At 37.8% G+C, this 20,856-nt stretch overlaps 1 protein-coding gene across 1 annotated transcript in view; it reads right to left on the bottom strand.

Moving 5' to 3' along the window:
* FTO (FTO, alpha-ketoglutarate dependent dioxygenase) overlaps nucleotides 1-20,856 on the bottom strand; it is a 216,431-nt gene that overhangs the window by 26,366 nt on the left and 169,209 nt on the right. The gene's annotated exons all lie outside the window — the stretch shown is intronic.

The raw sequence follows: 20,856 nt of genomic DNA, 5'->3' as shown, positions 1-20,856 counted from the left end.
ATACCTGAAAAATGTTAAGCAAGGCTTAACAGCTCAGTTACTGGCTGGCATGCACCCAGAACTGGACGACAAAGTGATGAAGACAAAGTAAGAATCACATTTAATGAAAAAAAGCACCCATGTATATTGTGCTTACTTAAAAAGCATTGCATTTTAAAGCTACACTTATTTTAAATTTCTTATATTGTTTCCACTTATCCACAATCTATTCTGAGAGAATGAGCATGGTGATACCAAATTGTCTATTATAGCTACTCGCAGGCAGTTTGTTCACAGCATGATGCAAAGTGTTTACAACAATTACCTAGTCATCTTAAATTCAAATATATCTGTCTGAAGTATTTCTGAAAATTTCTCACATTGTAGTATTTTAAGTATATGAATTTCTGTTTCATTTGCCATTATAATATTTGCATAAAAAGTCTTATTTCCTCATTAAAAAAAAAAATCCACTGCGAAGTACTGTCATTCTACAGCTAGTATACAATTATATTTCAGATTTAAACTTCTTACATGAAAAAAGATGGATCATCCAAGTCTCATACCAGTTCTGCACTGCCATAATCAAATTGATTTATCTTCAACCTTTTATACCAGTTTCACACTAGTATAATTGAATTGAGTTCAATGGTTATTTACACCTAAATAGGGAATCAAGCCCACAGCATTTCTTTACATGACTCAAATACATTGTCCAAGGATCCAGGAAAACTACACACTTTCCACTCCATGTGTGTTTTTATGGAGATACGACACACACACACACTTTAAACAGTTATGCAAGTGACAAGAACTGATGCCATTTAATTTGGGTTGTTTTTTCCCCCTCAAAAGGCAAAGACATTTGGGCTGTTTAATGCAGTCACATCAGAGTACAGCATGATCTCTACTTATAAGAAATTTTAATTAGTTATTCTTTGCTTTCAGGTACTGTAGCCACTAAAGCAATTTAACTTTAATTCCATTTGACTTCAATTGTGTTCAAATTATAGTAAAAAGGAAGAAGACAACAAGCTGTAAATATGAAAAGAGACAGAAAATCATTGAGAATCATGCCTTTATGAATATTTGATGAAGAAAGGTTAGATCTACTGCTGGTAAATTACAAGAAATTATGTCCATCATGTGACTCTGTCAGTAAAGGTTAATACAAATAGGTTTGGATTTAGTTGAAATGACAACGAGGATTAAAAAAGATTTGTCCTGTCCTTGCTGCAATTAGTTTTTCTCCTATTATTATTGTAACAGAGTTTATCGTTAGGATTATGGTAACAGAACTACTACCCAGTGAAATAATTTTGTTTTTCATAACACTGTGGCAGTTTTGCAATAAATTTTTCATCCCTACTAATCTACCTCTTTATTGTGCATTTTTTTTGCTGAAGTAGAGATACAATCATTATCCCATTTCTTGGTGTGATAGGTCTTATTTTGAACGATGGGAATTTCGCATGCCATCTCCTGGGCTTCAACAAGGCTCACAGGCTGTCCTACCCCTGTTCTCCATTCCTGCAGCCAGGGAGGAGTAGTTGATTAGGTGGGACATCACACAAGACCCTTTAGACAAAACTAGTGATGACATCTGATCTCTTCTGCTGTAACAGCTATTCTGTGTTTCTGGTGATGGAAAATGGGAAATCTGGAAGTTGTTACTGTACATGCATGCGTATCAATAAAAAGGAACAGGTCTTGAAAATCACACCCTTCTCCTCACATTGTAACTGCTTCAAAGCACAAGCTAAAGTAGACTGAAAACTTGGTGATATTTTCCATAGTAAGAATTTGTTCATAAAACAACTATCAAACAACTATGCAACAGAAATCCGGTTAAGTGAAGTTTCTTTCAAGATGCATTTCAAATTTTAACTTCTAAGTTCAAATGTTACATTTGCTCCTCTTCTGAGAAATTGCTTTGAACACAAAATTTTACTATCATAGAGTCCATATTTTTTTTGCCCACTTGTGAGTTTGAATATACACTTTTAAGGTTACATGTAAGTGAAGCAGAAATTTAATTCAGACATTATTTTACATCTGATGAAGAAACTTTTGTGTACCTTCTTCTGATAAAAACGTAAAGTAAAACTCTAGAAGTACATAGCAGAATCATAGGGTGACACAGAATTGCTAGAAAGTGTTTAAAGTGACCAGAAAATGACTAATTAGAATTGGCACGTGCAGCACAATTGATGGCAAGCAGTCATACTTTTGTGGTGTCCACTGAGAGTTACTTCTTCCACACTTAATGCCACATGAAAGAAGGAAATTTAACACATCAGGAAGCTTGCTAGATTATCAGAACATCCAATCAATACCATTGACAACAATTCTGTCTAAAAGCACTGGGGCAACCCTAAGTAAGATACAGAAACAGACATTCAGGACCTTTGCCAATATATTACCTTTGACCCAGTATTTCCACTCCATACCCAAGAGGCAGCGTGGCTTCCTTTCCTGAGCTCTTCCACCTAACCACTTTCCAGCTGCCTAGTTTAATAAAATGCACCCTTCACGGTAGCTTTGACCCAGCTAAAACCAAAACAAATAAAAAACCAAAAACCCCACTAGTGCCATAGCCTCTGAGGCATGAGAAACAGTGATTCAGGTCACATGGTTGCTACCCTGCTGCAGCCATCTTATCAGTTGCATAGATTGTGGGACTCAGTGGGATACAAATGGCTTCTTCATGTACTAGGCTTGCTCTCAGAGATTTGAGTTACCTGTGGAGTGACTTTCCCACTCTCTGACATACACCTGGTGGGTCCTGAAAGACATCACGACAAATTTCCACTCGCCAGATTTAATGCTCTAAAAAGCACCCAGATTTTATTGCTCAAGTTGAAGTTAACTCTGAAAGACAGAAGACAGGGATGCATGTGTCTTGAAATACCTCAGGTAGCATTAGGGAGATGAAGCGCAATGGAAAAAACATTAAACTCATAGTATATGCAACATATCAAGTTTGACTGTTGTTCCCATGTACTGGTAATGGCCATCTATCTTAAAAAAAAAAAAAAAAAGAAAAAAAAGAAAAAGGAAAGAAGAGAAAAAGTGATCAGCCTGTTCTGAAAAGAAACGTCTCAAAGCACAAATTATTACACAGGAGTTGTGCTTCTCTCTATAAACTTTTAAACATTGGCTGCCATAAAAAAAAAAATAATCAGAAAGGAGTACAAGGAGAGTCATAGCTATTAGCTAAAATATGCACATAACCCCTAGAAAAAGAAATGCATGTCACAGGGCAGGAAAAATTATTTTGTCATGTTATCACTGACTTGATTGTGTGTTTAGCCCTAAGACCAGGCACCCTGTGAGAGTAATTCTTCTATGTACAATTGCAAGCAATCCATGGAGCACAGGTTATTTTAAGGACATGATCCACATTCCACAGCTGCATCAGTCACTGAATTTTGTAACCTTTAAAGAAAAAAGTGAATATTGCTTTACAACTGGCAAAACTGTTTCAAAGACTACCAAATGACTCCCCAGAGTCACAATCCTTTAACTTAAGAATATCTTTTTATAGTGATATCAAAGTAAAAAAAAACCAACCCAAACCAAAACAACCGAGGCCTCCAGTTTTAAAGACAACATAATGAGATCAGAAATTCTGCCTGCAAAGAAATTAACTTATGGCTGATTAATGAAAGTAACCTTAAATAGTAGGAATATTGCCAAGAATAGGATACTATAACAAACGGGTAGGAAGTAACAGGCAGCTTTCAAGGGGCTAGAGCACAGCAGCCTTGAAGAGAAATTTGAGCAGAATACTGCTCGCAAATTTGATACCAGATTCTTGGAATGACCAAATAAGTCATATCTGCTATAAAGTCCTCTATAAATTCCCCCCTTCCAGTATCCTGTAATAATGTAGATAATGAATGTAATTCATTGCTGGTGAAAAAAACAGTTACTATATATGATCCATAATAAAATTTTTGCTTGTTGTTATAGGAATTACCAGAAATAAAAAAAATCTGCTAGGCCCTATGAACCTTAAAGGTCCTCAGCTGTACTCATAATTTGCTCTGTTTTATGTCAGCAGTATCTTTTGCCCATTACTGTAACTCATATTAATTATCTTAGGACTCATTCAATTACTATTGCTACCTCTTCTCTTTGGTTGGCATAAGATCAAGCCCCAAAAGAATGAGCTTCCAAAAGACACTTAGCTGCTCTCTTTGACCTTTTTGCTACTTCTTCTGGCCTCAAATATGCTTGGTTTCATGTTCACACACTTGCTTCTTTACCACCTCCCACACCTCCTTATTACATTTTAGTACATCAATCATTGTCTGGTCCACCCAAAAAATGTGCTGTAATATTTTATTTCAAAGGATTGCTTAATTTCCTTTACCATAAGTATTAAGGCCTCAAACAGATGTAAAACAACAGCCTTTTTGTTTTGTTTTTAATTACCTTTGCATATTTTCAGCTTGTTCTACCTCGGTAATTGAAACAAAACTTCTCAAAAGATAAAAGTGAGAGGCAAACACACATTGTTGCTTGGATTGTGCCTTATTTTCTTCTCATTACGTCATTATTAGTAATTAACACTTCTAGGTGCATAAACTATGTAGCATGATTATCATTATGAACTGTTTGTAAGCTCATCTGGGTGTTTATGTTGCCTTCCATGATAAAACTAGTTTCATTTTTGCTGATCTGGATGACATTTTTCTTGCCATTTTCACCTGCCTTTGTTTCTTTAAAATAATAACATTATAAGATGTCCAAAAGCTGGCGTACTTCATTTGCGTATGATTTTTCCAAGCCCAACGCTGATTTGAAATAACAGAAAGACTTTAGTCATAGTGGATATGCTTTTTTTTTTTCCTTTTTTTTTTAATAGGCTTGCCGATATTTTCTTACTGTATCTGCCAAATGGTAGGCAAGCTTCTAGATTAGTATCAAAGAGAGAATCCTACAGGCTATAATAAGCACTGAGATGCAGTGGTACACTACATACCCCTTTTTTCAGTTACAATCCAACTTTCACCTGTTTAAACTAATTTTGGATCTCCAAATTATACTGTTAAAACTCTTGATATCTCCACCTAAAGTCTTCAAATAAAACTTACCCTTTGCTACTTTTAATAATTGAACAGAAATGTTTTCAACACTTGGTGCCTTGTCGTACCTGAGCACCTTCACTGCCCCTTCAATTTCTTTGTGACTTGCTTACTTTTCTAATATATGGCGGGGGTTTTGTCATCTGCAATAATCTCAGCATCAGGCAACTCGTTAAAGCACCATTTCTGTCTTTTTATAACTAGAGTTTAGCTATAACTTCTACAATTAAGGTTTCTGTGTTCATGCTTTTGAATTGTACACAAACACTGTCGTGTTCTTCATTGTTGCAGTTACTATTTTTACCTGTTTTTATCTCTGGTTATCTACCACTCACTCTTCTTAACCTTCTCTCAATAATTTTCATACCCTCAAACCTGTTCTTAATTACTAGCCAGGGTTCTTGTCTGTACTTTATATCCATCAAACAGTTTATTTTGCATCTGTTTCATTCAGCACTTCACTTTCACCAAGAAAGGAGGACGGGAAACACTACATACTCTGAGCTTGTGCTGATCAGACATCCTTGCTAAACTGAGAGAATGATGGGAGCAGTGTTACTCGCAAACATCACTGTCTTGCAAGAGACAAAATGGCTGGGAAATGGGACACTACGAGCATATCTCTCTTTTACAGTGGAGGAGAGACTCCAAGGTAGGAAATGGTAAGTGACACTATACTCAGCAATTACTAGGTTTGTAACCCCCAGTGAACAAATTTTCTATTTAGGAATAAAAAGAAAACATCAGAACACTAAATGCATCAAAATATACATTCTGCTAAAGAATGAGCAAATGATGTATGTATCAATTTAATGAAGAAGTTAAATTGATACATGATAGCCTTCCAAAGAGGATGTTCAAATTAACCTGTATGATGGTGATGCTGATACAGAAGAGAAACAATGCAAAGCCAACAGAAACAAGGCAGTTTTAAAAACATATTTTCATCAAATATACAGAACCTTATATATTCACATCAAGAATAATCAAAAGGGATTATGCATGTGCAGAAGGGGGTTAATGTCAATCAGATCAACCATACACTACTTATCATTTCAAGACACAATAGTAATATCGATTACAGCAAAACCCAAGCAGATTAGCTGCAGTTCAGATTGCTATCTTCTAGGAAGATGGCAACATGTAGATTTTCCACAACAAACAGGTGAACAGACAAACTGCCTAGACCATGTATACCTATACATTAGGACACTTGGCCATGCCATCTTTTAAAGGCTGGTATTTCTTTTCACCTTCAGAAACTGTGAAAGCACAATTACAGAAAGATATTTTGATGGAAAATTCAAGATTAAAATACAATCAAGACATTTTACTTAGGCATACTTAAGTAATTTATTGACCCTGCACCTCAATAAACCTTTAACTCAATCCCACAAAATTATGTATACTCTGGTTCTGATTCAATAAAGTCATTCAACTTGCACTCATCTTCAGTCATGGGTCCCAACAGGATTACCGATTCTCTTATACAGAGGTCCATATAGCCTGCATAAGTAGACCTGGAATGTTTAGCAATCTGTGGAATGAAACATATGTCATATTGACATGAATGTACACAGAACAATTTGTGACTTCTACAGCAGAAGGCTAGAAGCTCTAGTTAATGTCTGAAATCAGTAAAATTACCCACTGTAACTGAAACTGCTAAAAATTTATATGCTATTAGAAATGGATCTTCCTGAAGTAAAATTAAATCATTTCAATATGACCAGGTGAGGAGAGTCATTTCAATTGTCTGAAGGAATGGACAATGTGTTATGCTACAAATCAGCTGGCTTTATCAGTGGCTGTCAGAAGAACTCAAGAGTTTGATATCATCAGGGGGCTTATATTCATCTCTCAAAATTGCTCATGTGTGGCTTTGTATTTGATAGTTCAAGAAGAAACCAGGCAACCATACATTGGTTTTCATGCACTTCCTCTAAACCTAATGCTGGACACGTGAATCTGTTACAGTTTGTAATACAATGACATGCTGACAATGAGCTTTTTCTCATCAATCTTATATTAGCTTCAGTGCTTAATTTACTGTGTAAATGTATCCTACATGCCACATTTTATGAAAATTACTGAAGTTAACATGAATAAAGTGATCAAGACGAGCAATGTTATACCATACCCCTTTTGTGTAACTAATGCCAATTTTAAGGGAAAAAAAAAAAAGTTTCATGCCTCATATTAAATAAACCCGTTCAGACTGAACCTAGCAAAATTCCTACTCCAGGTCTGTGGAACACTGAATCTAGACTAATGTAAAATACAGATTGGCAAGCTCTTAATAGTGATTATTGTAAGCAAGGTCATGCTGCAAACTACACAGATGCAATGTAGAATTGCTGTAATTTTAAACTTTCAAATATGAAGACTTTAAAATGCTAGTTAAAACTTGGCATGAACACAGCCATATATGATTTTATGCTCTTGTAAGACTAATGATCTAATTGTATTTCACCTACACAGAACCTAATTAAGACACTGAACAACCATATGTTTTGTGCATGTGACCAAATGCAGCATTTGGCTAATATAGGCACCTACAAAAAACCACTGCAGGATAAAAAATCATTCCAGGTTGAATGAACACCTAGAAAAGTAAAGAAAAATTTGCTTTGATGATTGGTGGCTCAGAGAATAGTGGTTAATGGTTTGAAGTCCACCTGGATGTCAGTAAGCAAGCGAAGCACCGGAGAGGTTTATAGTAGGACCTCTTGTTTAATGGTTTCATCAATGATCTGGAGCAGGTAAGGGACTGCATACTCATCAAGTTGGTAGATGACATCAAACTGTGGGAGGACAGGACTACTAGTCAACATGCTCAAAGGCAGGGCTCCCATACAGACTGGATGAAATGGGTCAACAGGAGCCTTATGAAATTCAACACAGCAAAATGCAAAGTCCTGCATGTGGGAAGGAATAATGATACAGGAATGGCTGGGGTATAGCTCTGCTGAAAGAGACCTGAAGGTCTTGGACAGCAAACTGCACATAAGCCAGCAGTTTCTCTTGGCGGCAAAGATGACCAACAGTATTAAAGGAAGCATGGCCAGCAGATCAAGGGAAGTAATCTTTCCCCTCTACTCAACAATTTTATATCACATCTAGATACTGTGTCCAGTTTGAGATCTTCCAATACAAGACAAATGTTGACCAACTGAAGCAAGTTCAACAGAGGGTTGCTAAGATGGTTGGAGGCTGGAGCACTTATCCTGTGAGAAGAGGGTGAGAGCATGGGGCTTGTTCAGCCTGGAGAAGTAGCAGCTTTAAGGGGACTTGATGGCAGTCAAGTACCTTCTAGTATCTATGAGAAAGTTGGCAAGAAAACGTCAGAGCCAGGCTGTTCAGAGTGCTGGAGGAGGACGACAAGAGGGAACAGATATAAACTGAAACAAGAGAGATTCTGACCAGATATAAGAAAAAACTTTTTTTCACACCAGGACAGCCAAGTAGTGGAACAGGTTGCCCAGAGAACTTCCACACTCTTCATCCTTGAAGGTTTTCAAGCTCCAACTGGTTAAAGCTCTGAGCACCCTGATCTGACCTCATTGATTATAATACAGCAGGTTGTCCTAGAGAACTCATGAAATCCCTTCCAAATTCACTTATTCTAGGAATTTATGAACTAAAGTTTCATTAAAGATATTTTAAATGCAGATTGTCTGTCTCTTTTCAGAGATGTAATCTTGCGTCTGCTTCCATAATAACAGACAGCTGAAACTTTCTAATGTTGCAGATAAAAATGTTGATTTACTTCCAACTTCCCGAAGCAGGATAGGCAAGAAAGACGAAAAACCAAACCTTTATTGACATAAACCAAGACAGAATGGCTTAAGGTTTCCCAAGTATTAACATTATAATTAGGAAACAAGAGTTTTTGTTCCAATTCTGGGTTTCTCACAACATCCTGCCTTAACAGGATCTCCTGGAATTTGTGACTACTTTAGGCACAAATTGTTCTTCCAGAGAGATGTTGACTTTTGTGGTCTATTAAGCAAGCAATACAAAATTGTACAGTGACGCAAGTGCTTCAGGCTAAGCTGTACATAAATCAGCTCCTTTTCCCGAGGGATTTTGTAAAAGTATAGACAAGATTAAAAGTAAACTTCAGTGTTTTAGCAATAAGTGGTCAGGAAACAAAAGCAATTCATACAAGTTTGCTCATTGTTTCATTTCCAGGTGAAAAGATAACTGCCTACCTACAGAGAGATGGAGTAATTGCAAGGGGAAAATATAGTCCAGTCTTCTGGGGTTAGTGAAAATCAACATGCATTTCCACACCTTTGGATTCTTCTTCCAGAGTGAGTATCTCCCATTTACAGAAGGCTGCTGGGGTAGCCCTGGCAAAAGACTCAGAAAAATCTACATTACTGTCTGTAGGACAAATGGGACAGAACCAACATGTGTGTACCAGTAATCGCAGCAGGGATTGTTTCAGACTACTACAACCTCCAAGAAACCCTAACAGGCATATATATGGGCTTAGATGGAGGGCAAAAGAAAGAAGATAAAAAGAAATCTTTACAAGACAAAGTTTGACGGAGCAGAAATTCCATACAGGTTTTAGATCATGCTATTGTGCACTTTTTTCCTCATTGGTGTGGAATGATGTATCAAACTCTCTGCTGGAAGACCAAGTTCACCAATAGTATAAACAAATAACAAAAATCTACTTACACCAGTGAAAATTCTGACTATCTTATCTGCAGAAAAGTTTTCTATGTAATTTTTTGGCTAACATGCTAGATATAAAGGTAGTCATAGTTTGCATTTGAACTGTACAGGTTATATAGGAATTCAAGAAATAAGTGGATATGAAGTATTTTAGGATAGTTCTATTCTGCAGTATTCCACATGAAAATTAACCTGGAAATTGCTAATTGCTAATAAGCAACCAAGGGCTCAGTGTAGGATTACTTCTCAAGTACATAGCTTCTTAGACACTTTTTGCCTAATTACATTTATAACCAGTGGTCCTAATCTCTTGAGAAAGCAGTCTTGTATATGTTTCCCCTACATATACTTAACAAGAGAGTTTCATGAAGCTTTAGTTTACTTTTTACAAACACTACTGACATCATTTACCTGGACTCGTGCAAAGCATTTGACACTGTCCCGCACAACACCCTTGTCTCTAAATTGGAGAGACATGGATTTGATGGATATACCACTTGGTGGATAAGGAATTGGCTGGATGGTTGCACTCAAAGAGTTGTGGTCAATGGCTCGATGTCTGAGTTGAGAGCAAGGACAAGTGCTGTTCTTCAGGGGTCGGTGTTGGGACTGGTGCTGTTTATCTTTGTTGGCGACATGGACAGGGGACCCCCTCAGCAAGTTTGCCGATGACACCAAGCAGTGTGTTTGTGGTCGACACGCTGGGGGGAAGGGCTGTGCCATCCAGAGGGACAGGCTGGAGAGGTGGGCCCGTGCAAACATCATGGGGTACAGCAAGGCCAAGTGCAAGGTCCTGTACACGGGTTGAGACAATCCCAAGCGCAGATAAAGGCTGTGCAATGAGTTGATTGGGAGGAGCCCTGTGGAGAAGGGCTTGGGGATATGAGTGGATGAAAAACTGACTGTGAGCCAGCAATGTGCGCTCACAGCCCAGAAAGCCAACCATGTCCTGGGCTGCATCAAGAGAAGTGTGGCCAGCAGGGCGAGGGAGGGGATTCTCCCCCTCTGCTCTCATGAGACTCCACCTGCAGTGCTGTGTCCAGCTTGGGGGCCCCCGGCATAAGAATGACATGGACCTATTGGAGTGGATCCAGAGGAGGCCATGAGGATGCTCGGGGGGCTGGAGCACCCCCTGTGAGGACAGGCTGAGAGAGTTGGGGGTGTTCAGCCTGGAGAAGAGAAGGCTCCGGGGAGACCTTAGAGCGGCCTCCCAGTACTGAAAGGGGCTGCAGGAAAGGTGGGGAGGGACTCCTGATCAGGGGGTGTAGGGATAGGATGAGGAGTAACTCTTAACCTGAAAGAGGGAAGATTTAGATGAGACCTAAGGAAGAAATTCTTCCCTGTGAGGGTGGTGAGACACTGGCAGAGGTTTCCCAGAGCAGCTGTGGCTGCCCCCTCCCTGGCAGGGTTCAAGGCCAGGCTGGACGGGGCTGTGAGCAACCTGGGCTGGTGGAAGGTGTCCCTGCCCAGGGCAGGGGGCTTGGAGCCAGATGATGTTTAAGGTCTCTCCCAACCCAAACCATTCTATGATTCTATACTTTCAGTTTGCAATGCCTCATGTTAATGTATACAGTCTTATTCAGACAAGGATCCAATTCACTTTAATATAGTATTCAGTATTATATATAGGAAGCATGCTCAGAATTAATGTCTCTCAAAAGGCAAACAGAAATTTTTTTTAGAAATTATATTAATATGCTACCACGATTAACCCTATACATTTTTTCCACAAAATATTGGACAACCATAGCTTTTAAATGTAGACCAGTAAAATGACCTATTCTAGTTGATGTTACATGAGTTCAGAGATCTACTATATAATATAGTAAATTCACCATCCATAAAAGACCAAGATGTTATGCTTTGTGAAATACTTTTGTATACTCAGGTCAGCGAAGCCGTAAACTGGTAAAGACATTATGCACCAAAATTTCATATTTAAAAATAAGTCATTTCCACTGGGAGCTCATGCTCAGTTTGACAATTCATGAAATTCTATCTGCAGGTTTTAATTGTTCACTGATCTCTGCCTATATCTCAGTAATCAAAACAGTAGCATTACATTTTTGAGAACTGCAATAAAATACTAGTAATGTGTGTTGAAGTTAACTCTTCTAGGATTCAAAAGGAAAAGAAAAAGACTTTTCTTTTAAAGTCTTTGACAATTAAAAGTTTTTTTACAGAACAAAAATAACTCTGCTTATAATGTAACTTCCATGTTCCAGCTTCTATTTCTCCCAGCTCAAAGCACTTTATAACATTGGTCCAAATAGTTCATGCTTTATGCTTGGGAGCATTTTCATTAACTATTTATGTAGGTACAGAAAGCAAGATTTGGTCCATGATAAATAATAAATCTTCAATAGATTTAGCTGGGATCTTTTCAATGAAACATGTTTTCCCCAGAAAATCCTAATTTCTTGAAACCATAAAAGTTGGTGGAAAAGGTCAGTTTCAATTTATTAAATATTTCAAAGATACTTTGGAAAGACATTTCCAAACTGTAAAAAAAAAAAAAATCGCATTTTAACATATTCGAAACAAGTAAGATCCATTTGGAAATTTCAGCTAAATATATCCAAAAGACCTCTCAAAACTCATATATGTTTCGGAAACACAAAATACTTTCACAAGCCTGTGCTAAAGTGTCTTTTGAATTGAAGGTTAGAGTAAATTTCTAAGAATTTGTCTCTTTGTCCTTACAGAAAATATCTGAAACGTCGACATTTTCCCTGAGACTCACATCTGCCCTATATATATCACTATTGATTACGACGATCTACGTTTTCCTGTAGAAACACGAGTTACTTAAGATTACAAAATAATTGGATTTTAGAACAGTGAGAAACAGTCTCTTTTCTAGAAAAATGCTGAAACTGTATTGTTCTTTACTTCCATGAATATAAACTAATAAAGCCTAATTCACAATCCAAAGGTGTGATCCCATTCCTCTAAGCATCCCTGAGTTAGCCAGGGTACAACTAACAGTTTAGCTAACAGTGAGCAATATATAGTATATGTCTTTGATCTTGCAAAGTAACCTGGGACCTCAACAAGGTGACCAACACTGTCCATCTATGCTTCATCAGTACCCAACTGCAGTTAATTTAAAGCCATCTAGGGTATGACTATCTAAAGTGAATTTACCACACTGCACTGTAATGTACAGTGGGTCCAGTCAGCCCATCTGTAGATGAAATAAGAAGGGACACATGGAGCTTTTCTCCCATCATTTCAATTACTGGTAAAGAACTAGACAAAACCCATTCTGGCTCAGTATTTGCCCTGTTCTCTAATCACAGTAAGTGCTCAGAACCTAAGAAAAGGAGCAGACTGAAGCTAAGCAAAAAATCCAAGCCAAACATGGAACAGAAAGAATATCACATAGATGCCAAGACTGTGTAATTGAGAAAGCCCTATCAAACTAAGGAACAAGTCCCATGCTGTCCCACCCCCCGAGTCTGTTGCTAAAACCTATAGCATTCTGCCACCTCAGTCATTCAGTCTTCTATGGACCTGTCAGATAAATATTTCTGTTCCTACTCTGATCCCCCCACCAAATACGAAATTCAGTTCTAGGTCTGTTCTGAGACAAACCCTTCTAGGATATTACCAGCCACCTGAGAGATTCCCAGGATTGCCCAAAACAGCCACCCCAAAGTGATGCAGTCATTTAGGTTTAAATAAACAGAATAAATTATTTTGGACAAGAAGCAAAGATGATTCCTGCACCAAGTTAGTCCTTTCTACCTTGTCCTGCACAATTCCAGAATTTGATCAGCAACTTCCCACATATGATACATAATAGATATCTGTATCATAAATATTATAATTACCGAGGATAGCCAACAGAACACACAACTGTTTGCACATGAATGGATTGTGAAAAAACCCCAAGTTGTATGATAAGTTTTCAGAGATGGCTTAAACAACAAGAACCAAAAGAACTTTGTGATTTAATTTTAGCATTTATACAGTTACAAATAACCTGAGGCATTCAAAACTGCCATGGTAAGGTAGCATAAAGGCTGAGTCAGGACTTACTGCTGCCATCAAAGACCCTGAAAAGTAATCAGAACACAGTCATTTGTCCTTTGGATGTTGTTTTGCTACTAGCTCATTTAACAGGGTGCAGGGAACCCAACAAAATCAGTGTCTCTGCCAAGGTAAAGTTGAGGGTTTGGCTTAAATTAACAAAGCATGCCAGCAGATATATAAACTTAACTAAACACAAAAGTCTCAACTGAGCTAGAATTTTAAAACAGCCCAAGTGGACAAGTTTTCATTTTATATTAAAAAAATGGAGGAAAAAAAGTAGCGATTTTGTCATGGGGGGAGTTTCTGAGCCCTCTCTTCACAATGGCAACAAAGAACTTGCTGGCATTCACTAGGAGACCACCCACAGCATATATAGTATATTGAAAATGTCAAGAGCAAGCTGCATGTGAAAATAAAGAATATATGCCCTGTTTCCTATGGAACACTTCAATATGGCATGCATAATATTTTAAAATTTTCCACAGAAATATTGGCAGTTACTCTGGACCAATCTGGATTGTCACTCAAATGTCAGGATAGAAGTAGAATATGCCAGATGAGGTTTTTTTCCTTTGCTTTAAACTTTCCCATAATTTTACTGTCAGTCACCATCTTTTTCTTGTTACTAATGGTAGCCCCTAAAAATCTGAGAGGCGGCATAAGCATTTTTAAAACCAGCACTTGGTCTGCCTAGGGGTGGGCAAGCGGACGGGTAGAGTACACCTGTGTGACCTTGTGGAAGCTGGTCCCCGCAGGTCTGAGTTGTCAGATTCCCACTTCCAACACAGAAACTCATTTCTGGAATTGTAAAATAAGCTACTACATGCCACATTGCTATCACACTGGTATAAGGAAGGGACTTTTCTCTACAAAAAAGATGACAAAGAGATGACAAACAAGGGCACATGTGGCTGCACAAATGTAGCCAGACAGTCCAATTCTTGAGCAGTCAGGATGTTGTTACTGAATTATTTTCCTGAGAAAAATCTTCAGAGAGACAGTGGTGGGATGCTTTTATCAGATATACACATATATTAATACTAGGTCATGCAGCAAACTCCACAGGGTGAAGCAGCAAGTCACAAATACGACAGCATATTATTAAAAAAAAATCCTGGTTTACATTATTTTCCAGTATGGAAAAAATCAAAATACAAAAGCACAGAAATTAAGTATGCAGGTCATCTGTGTTAATTTGCTGCTCTGACTCCAACCTCTAGATTTTAACATAGAAATGCAAAGCACAACTTTCTAACATTCCCTGGTAAGCAGCTGCTTTATGAATAACTGGAAGAAAACCTTTATGCTTGGTCACACCACCAGCAGGAGACAACTGGCTTTTCTCATGTAATACAGGGAATTGCAGCCAGTACTTCATTAAAACACAAGACACTTTGGCAGACATGGATGCTGAACATTGCTTACTGTTCACATCTGTGGGTAAATGACAGCAGGCTGAAACTGTTGCCTTCCACTAAAGAGCAAGTACATGATCCAGTGCAGTTAATCAATAAGATAATGGAATGAATCAATAGCAAAGATTTTTAGGAGGTCTTAATTAAACAAACACTTGCAGATACAAATGATGTCTTCAATCTATTGATGGTACCAAGGTGAGGGGTTAAACACGAACAAAACCATCAACTTTATTTTACCAGCATGTATTTCTCTAAAGTACCATATAGCTTCTTGGCCTCTGCAGTGGCCCATCACTGCATTCCTATTCATTTTTACCATCATGTTACAGAGGCAAATTAGCCCATATTAAAAAAAAAAACAAAAAAACCCCCCAAAACCCCCGAACAATTAACGATGTGATGACAAAGTAGATGAAAGTCACTACTATCCACTGCTATTTCTTCTCCATGAAAGGTGTGACTATCCAGCCAGAAGTCCTAATAAGTCAGTTTCCAGCTGCAAGGTGTACAATTAGAATAATTAAAGAACACCTAAATTGATGGACCCATTAATGCAGGAGATCTCCAGTGGGCCTTCTGCACAAACATGGTAAGTCAATATTTTTGATTCCCCCAATGGTTCTGTGCTAGGCACTGTTTTAAAGAGACATCAATCTATGATGTCAGCATTTATCTAATGAACCTTCAAAAATCAATGTCAGGATGGCCTGCTACATGTATGCACCCAATTTGTCTGTTCTCCAAGGGATACTAGATAAAACAAAAACATTATAAGAGCAGTGAAAACTGACTGTGACCACTCTACCTGACCTTGAAGATGTTAGCGGAAGGAGTGAAACGTGACCTGGCTGTAGGCATAAACAATAGGTTTCTAAAGACAATAGGTAGTGCAATACCTACTATTATAAGTATAAACAATAGGTATTCCAAAGAGAAAAGAAAATGAAGTGGCTTAATTCAAGGCCCTCTAAAAGTGCCTTTGTTGGCCTTAAAGTACAATGACAAACAGGTTGTTGGTTTTTGAATTACTATAATCAGGATTCTTAAGGATAACAAGATTACTTTAGCTATTAATCTAATTCTTGTCCCCCTTGCAAGTAGTACTTTCCTTTCTTGTCTACACCCGACAGCCAGTGTGTTGAATCCCTTTCACAGCTAGTAGCAAGGACAGCATTTTAGTTTTGCTGAAGCTGTATATTTTTTAGCTATTTTCTTGTTAGTGTTTAGACTCAACTTAGCCCCACTATTCTGTCCACAAGAGTCCCTGAAACTGATGTTTTGACACCATATCAGACAGAAAGTCGAGGTCTAAGTTAGCTTCTTCCTCTCTCCTGTTTGAATAATAAACTGGTCTCTCTAGTTGCTACGAGGTAGGGCTGCTTCTGGCTTGTAACTAGAGGTGACAGGTACTCTCAAGCAGATGGGCTGTCTTGTAATCTTTTTCTTTATTCACAGCAACTCTGTCTCTTCCTTCTGTTCAGAGTATTTACTCTTGTTGGTAGCATGTAAACAGTTAGGTATGCCTTAGACAGTTCAAAGATGTGCTATGTGGGTGAATTAGTTGTTGCAGGATGCCTGTCTGCCTTCATTCATATGCTGCTTTCAAACGTTCCCATTGCCAGATTTCTGCCCAATTAACTGATGATGACGGAGCCCAGTCCTGAGATCCTCGCACAGAGAAAATCTCCCCTGAATTCAGGAAAAGTCCTCAGGAAGCTGAGAATCAGTCTGAAGGTGCCACAATTTCTCCATTGTAAAATGCTGCATTCTGAATATTTAGCAGACTTGCAAAATGTTTACAGTCTCTCATCAAAATACAAAGCATGTAATTTAACTCCTTTCATAACCTCTGTGTTTCTCAGTTTTACTCATGAGTTCAAATTAATTCAGATTTTTTTCACATATAAAAATGACACAGAAAAATTTCCTTAAAAATGTGTATTCTAGAGCAAGTAGGGCAGCACTGACAAACAGGACAGCTTCTGCAAAATACTGATTTCTCACAACATGTACACTAATATTTCATAATGGCTGTTTTTCTTTGCCTGTCTGTTGTAGAAGTACTGCTGATTTGTCTTTACTCACAGCTAACACTGTGGGGCCAAGTTTCTATTTGATGCAATCACTTGAGGACTGAATTTGATTGCTGATACTTTGGCAAATGTAGTTGAGTTTTGTATTTTAATCCTAACAATGTTCAGCTTGGCTCCTTTTGGGAAAACTAATTCCCTGTGAAATGAAGTTGCCCTCCACATAAACATACAGTCTTTCATGTTTATGAAATATTCTAACTTTTATTTTTCTTAATGCAAGTGAAATTTTCAAAACTGCCCAAATACTTTTGATGCAACCCCCCATTAACCTTCCTAGGGATTCTGTATTTAACTCTTTTAATTTACCACCTCCCCTTTTATTAAACAGAATACAACTCAGTTTTCAAAAATAAGCATGCAAAATATTTTAAAAACTACTATTCTTCAAAGATATATCTTCTATAGATATCGGTTTCTATAACCAGCATGGTAAACAGCACTTGCTGTGAAAAATGTACCACCAGTTAAATAAGTTATAATTCAGCAGTTAACTCACATCTTAGTGGTACAAGAAAAGAAATGTTCCTATATTTTATAGCACCTACTTTACTCAGATTTTTTGGAAGGCTATGTCAAAGTTTCCTAATGTTATGTAAACTGAGGATAAAGATTACTACTGTTGGCTAAAAAAAAAATAAATAAAAATCTAATTGATAAAAGTCAATAGATATGTTATACATGTTCTACTGGTTAATTTTACTAGGTAATATCATAGGCTTCTATTCATCCTTGGGTATTTCCTAGTGCAAGTATTCTGATTTTACATTCAGAGTTTTCATTCTCTGGGGGATGCCACTAAAGGCATGGGCTTCCATTGCACTCTGGCAGGTTAAGTTATTAATAAAAATTTCTGTGGAAAGACTGAATGGAACTTGAGCATTAACCAAGTTAAATCATTCATTCTTTAAAGAAATGCTTGCAGAAGGTATTTTGCATTATACACTCATCTCTAGCAATTGTTGAAGATGAAATTTGCCCCAAAGCCCTTGTTTTACAAATGGTCAGACAGGCAGGCAATGAAATAAATGGCTCTTAAATGTCTTTGTGAACCTAAGCCTGAGGAACTACATATCTGTACAAAAATAGGTCACCATTGACAGTATAGCATCCCTAGAATTATGCTAGAATATTCACTAATAGCTCAGAATGCCTGCAAAAATAACCAACTATTCTTCAGGAAGTGTTAAGATACTCCTTCACGATCTCTCAAGAACTGACTGGTCTCAATCTTTCTTGAGAGATCTTTGCAAAGTAAATATCATGCTGTTGCAATTTTAATGTGTGTGATTCATATTCTTGTTGAAAAGGTTGACTTGAAACTCTAGCCAGACACAGTATGTGTGCTGTGGTCTTCAGAAGCATGTTATAAACTCAATCTAAAATCAATAGCAAGAAACAATTACAGCATCTGAATAGCATTTGGATGAAATAAGCTGATGATGCTGAGGCAACCAGCAGATGTATGTCAATACTTGCAACAAAGTATTCTACAGCATTTGCACAAAGAGGGGTTGAGTAAATATCAATAAAGCAACTCCTACTACAAACAGTAAAAATGATAAAATCAATATTATAAAATAAAAAGTTAGCACATAGATGAACTCTGTGATCTAGACAGTGCTGTGTTAGGAGTGTTCCTAAGTTCTGGGATCACAGTAAAGGAACAGACAGTGGCTCAATTTGTCCAGTGCTCTGATTAATCAAGAAACCAAAGTATACAACAAATGGTATGCAAACATACTACAGAAATTCATACAAAAACCTATTTATGTCCTACAGCAGGAAGAATCACATATCTACCGCACCTGCTAGTCCTGTGCACCGTCAATAATCCATCTAATAGCCCACAACATGCTGCATGCTGCCAGCACTGTCTGCTTAATGGGAAGACCCTGAAGGACTTCTCATCTGTCTGTGAAAAAGGATAGATTAAGGAAAAATAACACATTTTTGCCAAAAATGTATATAAAACCAACAAATCTCAGTAAATTCTTAAAAACCCCAGCAACTAAAAGGGGAAAACTGTGAGTGACAGCCCATCTGCAAGATGCTGGCTGTAGCTCTGACCTGCATTTAAAACAGGGCTGTTTAGCCTTTTGAGCACCTAAAGTTGGTTCTGTTGTTTGCATTTCATAGAAACTACTTTTGAAAGTAAACAAGAACCTTTAGTGAATTATTTAGCATACAAATAAACCAGCAAAGAAGCCTAAGTAGGCCAATATGAACTAACTGGATTGAAATATTCATCTGTAAATAACTTTTCAATCTGCTGCTTTCACGTACAAATACTACATGGAACATTAGACACAACTAGCTTCTAGGGATATTTAGGCTCACTGGAGAGCAATTTTTATGTCTACTGGCATCTGTGGGTAGTGATATGGACTGACTGTTAATATAACCAACATAAAATTTATGTGAACACTCACTGCAATAGCAACACACTGTCAGACAGCTGGTGGTTGATGCGTAGCACATGCGGATTTTATATGCACTGTGTAAACTAACCTTTGCAATAAAGATTTAGCAGGTTTATTAGTTTAGGAAATCGCTATAATTAAGGATAATTCATAATGGCCGCTTATCCACTCTATAGCAATAGCTGCTTTAATTTAGACTCCGTTTCTTTGAGCCATAAATAAGTGTGCTGATATCTTCTGCACAGATGTGGCATTCAACCCGTTCAAGTTGGTTGAGTTTTGCTTGTGTTTTAATCAAAAGAATTAGTAGATAAGCCCATAAAATGCACTTTGCTTGAAATAAATTAGCAAGAAACGTGGTTTGGAAGTTCTGAAACTCTACTAGTAGCTCATTTTTGGGAGGATGGAGTAGAACACAAAAATTTTCCAGAAAAAAGGCGCACGCTATATGGTCACAGATCTGACCTGAGATAGAATACCAGATTTGCATAATTAATCATAGGAAAAAGAGATATGTCTGTGACCTACGTGTATTATTTACAATCTATTCAGTTTGTAATTGAGGGATGACCTCTGTGAGCCCTTCCACTAACTCTGTGACTTTCCTCCTTTTGTGCACCTCCCAAGGCTTCTCTGCAGAAGAATACATACGGTGTCTTGTTACTTCAATTCCTATTAATAATTCCTGCAAAACAATTTCTCGTGTCCACACTGCTTATTCAGTGGAAAGCACTTTTCCTGAATTTTCAGCCACCCCATGTTCTAACCTGACATGGTAACATTGCGGGTCTCTCTAAACCAACACCCACAAAGCCAGTTTTCTTTCCGTTCCCTCCCCTCGGACAAAATTAGTCTTGGCTTAGGTATTACGCAGACACTCAATATCGTCACTCCTAAAAAACAGAGAGGGATTTTTGCCCTTTCTAGAACCTTCAAAAGGCAAACAGAGATAATGCCATGGGTCTAAGTCCTTAAGCAGGCCAAAGCATGCCTACTGGGGTTCAGCCGAAAGGCTCAGATGTGCCACAGCAGGCATTCCCCAGGTTTGTCTCAGTACCATAAACGAGGAGACTTGTCACAGGTTTTTAAAAGGAACACTCAACCTCTTGTGACTGGGAATGGAAGA

This window comes from Athene cunicularia (genome assembly GCF_003259725.1).
Source record: "Athene cunicularia isolate RWA chromosome 11 unlocalized genomic scaffold, athCun1 chr11_part1, whole genome shotgun sequence".
NCBI classification, from domain to species: Eukaryota; Metazoa; Chordata; class Aves; order Strigiformes; family Strigidae; genus Athene; species Athene cunicularia.
This window is presented reverse-complemented; position numbering and strand designations above follow the sequence as displayed.